Source organism: Mus pahari, chromosome 4 (assembly GCF_900095145.1).
Source record: "Mus pahari chromosome 4, PAHARI_EIJ_v1.1, whole genome shotgun sequence".
NCBI lineage: Eukaryota > Metazoa > Chordata > Mammalia > Rodentia > Muridae > Mus > Mus pahari.
In genome coordinates, this window is record NC_034593.1 from 48,872,488 (window position 1) to 48,880,154 (window position 7,667).

The window sequence follows — 7,667 nt, forward strand, 5'->3', positions numbered from 1 at the left end:
CGTAGGCAAATGGATGGATCTGGATATATCACCCTGAGTGAGGTAACCCAATCACTTTTCTCTGAGAAAGAGTTCCTCACTGAATCTGGCCTTCCCCATGGCTAGACTGATTGGCCAGCAAGACCCCAGGGGTACTTCACATCACATCTGACACTTTACATTGGTGTTGGGGATCCAGAAGCAGGCCCTGATATTTGCACAGAAGGTACTTTATCCATGGAGCCATGTCATCAGCCCTCTGGATTGTATTCTTTATCAGTACATGAACTTTTAAGAAGTTTAAAGCTGAGGCCAAAAACACCCAAGACTTATACAACAAAATCTGTAAACTACATTTCATTAAAACAAAACAAAACAAAACAAAACAAAAAACCTGACCACATTGTGAACCTAGTTTTCAACCCTGAGCCATCTTTCCAGCCCAGATCACATCTTATGCATCAAGAATTTTTATCTTCAGATTTTCCTAGCAAAAGGTTTAAGTATCTGAAAACAGGGAACCCCTGAGCTGTAAGGTCAGCTGTAAGATGAAGCAAAAGTATACTGACTTTGCACAGGTCTTTCCCCAGATACAGTGACACATATATCTGCATGCTCATTCCAATGATGTGTATATAAATTCCCTTGTCTCCCCAAAGACAAACATCTGATCAGCATGTTGTTCTGAATCCTAAAGCTACCCTGTAATGGAAATGACTTTAGTTTCTTTGAATAATGTTGTGACATGACTGTCTTTTGGGGCTGCTTCTCTCCACATGGTTAGTATTTATAAAGTGGTTTAGAATGGCAGACAGCACAGAAGAGTTGATGGAGTTACAGACTTTAAAAGATGGTGAGTTTTCATAACTGAGGGTGCCCCACCCTTGCCCTGTTATGAATGGAGAGTTCAAAGACGGGCATCAGAGAGGTCCTGGAGAGAATTGGATTAGTGAAAGCATCAGAACGTTTTGGTGAAGGCACATTCATTCCAACATAGCAGGGTACAGAAAAGCACTGTGTCAAGAAAGAAATGTGAAATTACCCTGATAGAACTGGAGGACATAATATTAGATTGAGGACAAAGACTGCAAGCTTTACTACTTTCTGGTAATTCAGATATAAAGATTGAAGAGTTTGACATGTCTTAGATGTAAAAGTTGTAAGCAGTAATATACACGGGTTAATTAGCAATGATAACAATTTACTGCTGTAGAGTTTAGAGAATACTACCATATTTCCAAAGGCGAGGCTCTTCTACTTCCAGCCTTAGCAGTTTAAGTGGACCCTGCCATCCTCCCTGGCTTCTGTTTTTGCTAGTCTTCATTCCCCATGGCCGCTGCTGGTCCTTGCTGCTCACTAGATTCATGCTGTGGACCATCAGTGAGCTGCCTCAACTGCAGCTCACTTCCAGAGTTTCCTCAATTCTCCTCAGTCAGAATGCAAAAAAAGTTACAATTTGTTATCTGAGTAGATGCTTGACAATTTTTGTTTTCTCTTTGAGGAAGCATGAAAACAAAGGGCATGTCTTTGTCACCATCCAACCCATATTTTCTTTCCTCTTTTTAATTGGTTATTTTATTTATTTACATTTCAAATGTTAATCCCCCTTCCTGGTTTCAGTTTCCCCTCCACAAACCCTCTATGCCATCCCTCCTCCCCCCTGCTTCTAAGAGGGTGTTCCTCAACCCACCCACCCACTCCTGCCTCAGCATCCTAGCATTCTCCTACACTGGGGGACTGAGCCTCCACAAGACCAAGCCCCCCCCCCCATGACCGACAAGGTCATCCTCTGTTACATATGCAGCTGGAGCCATGGCTCCCTCTGTGTGTACTCTGCTTGGTGCTGGTGGTTTTGACCCTGGGAGCTCTGGGTTAGATGGAGACCTGCAAATGTGCTGAGAATCCTGAGCTTGAGAGGGCAGCACTCCCTCTCAAAACTGGGGACAGTTTTCTGCAGCAGCTTCCTTCTTCTCACAACCTCACAGTCTCTGTTCCTATTACCCTACAGAACTCACAATCTCCTTCTCAACGCATTACCAACCCAGAAGACAGAAACCTTTGCTCTGTTCAAAAGGAGTCTAAGGGTACGTTAGCAGTCTCCTGGAGACTATTCCTCAGCTCTTCAGTAAGTTCAAACTAGAGTAATTTATAAAAGGATTAAAAGAAGAAAAACTAATTAAAACACACTCATAGCACCAAAGAATTGGCCTTTTTTTCTCCCTGACCAAATCATGTTATTTGGGTTTTGTACATAATACTTGCACCATAACTACTTGAAATGTCAAAAGCTCTAAATAAGCAAGAATTAGGCTCACAAAAATGTTTACAGGCCTATAAATCCTGACTGCGCAGTTAAATTCTAAGAAGTTTACAGTGAAAAAAAAAACTTTCTCCAAAATGCTTTCATTCCAGAAAGACTGAAATATTCAAGGGCAACACACTAATAGGCAATCATTAGACAGCAACTTGATGATGCTTAAGGACTACTCTGTACTTTACAACAGGGCCCTCAATGGAAAGATAATGTAGCATTAAGTAAAAGTGATCAGCTCAGCTGCTGCTCCAGAACCATTAGATAATGGAAATATTGGAGAAGTATTCTTTCCCTGTGGCATAGTTAACCAAAGGCAAATGGAACAATGAAAGAGATGAAAATATAAGTTTGTGATTTATAATGTCCAATAAATCCCAGACAAACCAAATCCTGTTTCTTATAAATGTACCCAAGGAGAAAAGGAAATCTAACATTTCAACTTCTCAAAGAACAACTTCCATTGAACTATAAATGGCAGAGAAGCAGATTAATTTGGGTAAGTATAAACCAAGAAAGATAAGCAAGGAAGTGAAATGGATGCTAGACTTGCTAATTTTCCTAACAACACATTCAAGGCAACTTGTTTTAACAAATCTCAACTTCTGTCCCTTCTTACAAGTTCCAAGCTTACAAGCACAGATTTCATGGATGCAGCACCTGAGAGCAGACATTTACCTGCCACTCTGCTCATACCTGCAGATGGTGAAACGCTGATGCATAGGCCTTATTGCTACACATGTATTTGGGGCAAGTAAGGAGTAAAAGATGTAAATGTTTAACCATGATCAGCTCAAGTTCAGGGAGAAAAATAAGGTCAAAGTCAAGAGAGTGACATGACAGCAGATTTTTACACATTTTTCTAAGACTGACTTTGACTGGCTTTTGTAAAACAACTGCACAAAAATATAAGCCTTCAAACTTTGACAAATTTTTTAAAAACTAGTTGAGCAAGTTAACAAGGTAGGAATGTTGTCTATGTGGTGCCTGCAGGTGAGACGCCTCAGGCAGAGACCAGATGGATGGGATGGGGCTTGAGACAACCTAGAGCCAGAGGAGATGTGAGATGGAATCCCAGAGCTTCCTGAATCTAAGATGCTGCTGGAGGCTCTAACTCAGAACTTGAAAGGACTGAACACAGACTACGATTGCTAAAGAAGGTATTAACTAAGCCGATAGGCACATTATTCAGTGGAGAGATTTAAAAAGATTTGTACCATTTTCCTTTTTTTAAAAATTATTTTAATTTATTTTTACTTTTTTGGTTTTCGAGACAGGGTTTCTCTGTATAGCTCTGGCTGTCCTGGAACTCACTTTGTAGACCAGGCTGGCCTCGAACTCAGAAATCTGCCTGCCTCTGCCTCCCAAGGGCTGGGATTAAAGGCATGCACCACCACTGCCTGACCAATTATTTTATTTTTTTACAGTCCATATTCCATTCCCGTCCCCCTCCACTGACTGCTCCGCATCCCACACCTCCTCCACACAACCCGTCTGCACGTGGATGCCCCAACCCTCTACCCGACCTGACCTCTGAACTCCCTGGGGCCTTCAGTCTCTTGAGGGTTAAGTGCATCATCTCTGAATGAACACAGACCCAGAAGTCCTCTACTGTATGTGTGTTGGGGGCCTCATATCAGCTGGTGTATGGAAATCAACCTGGAGGTTCCTCAGAAAATTGGAAATAGATCTACCTGAAGACACAGCTATACCACTCTTAGGAATATACCCAAAAAGATGTCCCACCATGCCACAGGGGCACATGTTCTATGTTCATAGTGGCCTTATTTGTGATAGTGAGAAGCTGGAGACAACCTCGATGTCCCATGACAGAAGAATGGATAAAGAAAATGTGGTTCATTTACATAGTGGAATACTACTCAGCTATTAAGAATGAGGACATCCTGAGTTTTGCAGGCAAATGGATGGAATTAGAAAATATCATCCTGAGTGAGTTAACTCAGACCCAAAAGGACATGCATGAATTATAGGGATGGAAATGGAGAGGAACCTGAGGAAAGAAGGTCAAGTGACAGGCCCAAAGGGGGATCCAGCTCAAGGGGAGGTCCAAGGCCTGACACTATTACTGAGGCTATGGAACACTCACAAAAAGGGATCTATCATGACTACCCTCTGAAAGAGCCAACAAGCAGCTGAAAGAGTCAGATGCAGATATTTGCACCCAACCAATGGACAGAAGCAGCTGATCCTGTAGGAGGTCCAGCAGTGTCAATTAATCTGGATCCCTGATTAATGAAATGGACTACCATTTTCTTTAAAAACAAAAACTGGAATATGCTCCTAGAATGATTAACACTGACAGATGAACTCCTAACTACTGAAAAAAAATTTTTTATTTTTTACTTTTAACAATGGTAATAGTATGATAACAAAGAGTAGTCAGAGAAGTTTTACAAGTTGTGGCTTAATTTATTCTTTTCTGGCCCCAAGGCTGATACTGTTTTTCTTGGAAAGCTTTTTAAAAAGGATTTATTTATTTATTTCTATTTTATGTGCATAGATGTTTTGCCTGCATGAATGTATGTGTGAAGATGTCAGATATTCTAGAACTGGAGTTATAGACAGTTGTGAGCTGCCATGTAGGTGCTGGGAATGAGCACTTCTGGGAGAGTCCTCTAAAAGAGGACCTTGGGAAGACCAGATGGTTCTCTTAACCACAGAGCCATCTCTTCAGTCCCCAGAAAACTTCTACAAATGGAAAAAACTCAGGAAAGTCATTGCTACTAGGTACTTTAACCATGCATCCATAAATACTTACTAAAGATCCAAGTTAATGCATGTAATTCTTTTGACGACAGTTATAAGTATGTAAACCATAAATCAAATAACTAGAACTCAGAACAGTATATATACCATTACAGCTTGTGTAAAATTTTGGGGCTAGACACATGGTGAGAAATTTTGGGATGAGTGTGTGTGCGCATGCAGTTGTTTTGTTTTAGTGATACGGTCTCATTCATGGTATCCCTGGGTGACCTAGAACTTGTTTTATAGACCAGGATAGCCTTCTGCCTGCCTCTGTACCCAGTGTGCTGGAATTGAAGGTGAATGTCACCATTCCTGTTGGTGGAGAGTATTTTCTGATGATCAAAAAAAAAAAAAAAAAAAAAAAAAAAAAAAAAAAAAAAAAAAAAAAAAAAAAAAAAAAGAAACCAAACATATTTACACTAAAAAATAAAACAGTAAAAATGCTGACATGTAAATTTCCTTTTAAATTTATTATCATTTTGTAAAGGCCATTTATTTTGTGAAGAACTGAAAAATATTTAAGCCAGTATGCTGGGTACAAAATTAACTCAAGGAAATCAGGTAATAAAATAAATCAGGCACCAAGTAATAAATGGGCTGAGAAAGAAGTGAGGGAGACAGTACACTTCACATTAGCCACAATAATATAAAATATCTTGGTGTAACTCTAGCCAAACAAGTCAAAGACCTATATGACAAGAACTTCAAGTCTCTGAAGAAAGAAATTGAGGAAAATATCAGAGGATGGAAAGATCTCCCATGCTCATGGATTGGTGGGAATAACATAGTGAAAATGGCCATCTTACCATAAGCAATCTACCGATTCAATGCAATCCTCATCAACATTCCAACACAATTAGTTCAAGATCTTGAAAGAACAATTCTCAACTTCATATGGAAAAACAAAAACAAACAAACAAATAAGCACAATACAGGATAACTAAAACAATCCTGAACACTAAAGAACTTCTGGAAGTCTCACTATCCTTGACTTCAATCTGTATTACAGAGCAATTGTAATAAAAACTTCCTGGTATTGGTATAGAAATAGACAATGGAATGGATTTGAAGACCCAGAAATAAATACACATGCCTATGGACACTTAAATTTTGACAAAGAAGTCAAAACCATACAATGGAAAAGGGACAACATCTTCAACAAATGGTGCTAGTCTATCTATATGTCTGCATGTAGAAGAATGCAAATAGATCCATACTTTTCACCCTGTACAAAACTGAAGTCCAAGTGGATCAAAGACCTCAACATAAAACCAGATACAGTAAATTTAATAGATCAGAAAGTGGAGAATAGCCTTGAATGCATTGGTGCAAGAGACAACTTCCTGACCAGAACACAATGGCTCAGGGACTAAGGTCAACAATTCATAAATGGGACCTCATGAAACAGAAAACCTTCTGTAAGATAAAGGACATCATTAATAGGACAAAATGACAGCCTAAAGATTGGGAAATGTTCTTTACCAATCCCATATCTGACACAGAGCTAATATCCAAAATATGTCAAGAAGCTAGACACCAACAATCCAAATAACCCAAATGGCCTAAACAGAGCTAAATAGAAAATTCTCAACAGAGGAATCTCAAATGGCCAAGAAGCACTTAAAAGAAATGCTCAATGTCCTTAGTCATCAGCAAAATGCAAATGCAAATGACTCTGAGATTTTACTTTACACTCATCAGCATGGCTAATATCAAAAACTCAAGGGAAAGCACATGCTGTTAAGGTTGTGGAGCAAGAGGAAAACTCCTCCACTGCTGGTATAAGTGAAAACTTGTAAACTACTTTGGAAATTCTCTAGCCAGGCAAGACTCCCAGTAGAGGGATCAGAACAGTATCTCACCCACAAAACTTTTGACACAAAATGTGTCCTGCCTACAAGAAGTACACAGACAAAGAGAGAGCAAGCAGAGATGGAGGTATGCCCAACCAACACTGTCCAAAATTGAGACCCATCCCATGGGCAAGAACCAGTCCCTGACAATATTCATGATACTCTGTTATACTTACAGACAGGACCCTACTATAACTGTCCTCTGACAGGCTCTACCCAGCAGCCAATGGAATGAGATGCAGAGACCCACAGCCAAATAACAGGATGGAACTTGGGGAGACTTACGGAATAGTTGGGCGAAGGAGTGAGGGATCCAAAGAGCATTTGAAGACCAATAGAATAAACTAACCTGAATACTTTGAGGGTCCCAGAGTCTGAATCACCAGCCAAAGAGCAGGCATGAAGCTGGACCTAGGTCTCTGCTACATTCTCTCCAGTAGTGACAAGCGCAACAGGCCCCCCAAAACCTGGGCGCTGTCCAGAGGCAAAAAGTTCACGGAAACTTAGTCTCCTGGGATCATGGCATCCTGTATAACGAATGCCCCATGTGCTTTCCCGGAACTGCTACATTCTTTCCAGTAGTGACAAACACAACAGGCTCCCAAAAACCTGGGCGCTGTCCGGAGGCAAAAAGTTCATGGAAACTTAGTCTCCTGGAATCAATGGCATCATGTATAATGAATGCTCCAATGTCCTTGCTTTAGTTGGAAAACAGATCCATGTGCTTTCCCTTAATACATAGCCAAGTTAGATCC

The 7,667-nt window shown here is 40.3% G+C and overlaps 1 protein-coding gene across 8 annotated transcripts in view; it reads right to left on the reverse strand.

Moving 5' to 3' along the window:
- The window catches only part of Nbea (neurobeachin), a 554,101-nt gene that overhangs the window by 220,528 nt on the left and 325,906 nt on the right, over positions 1-7,667 (reverse strand). The gene's annotated exons all lie outside the window — the stretch shown is intronic.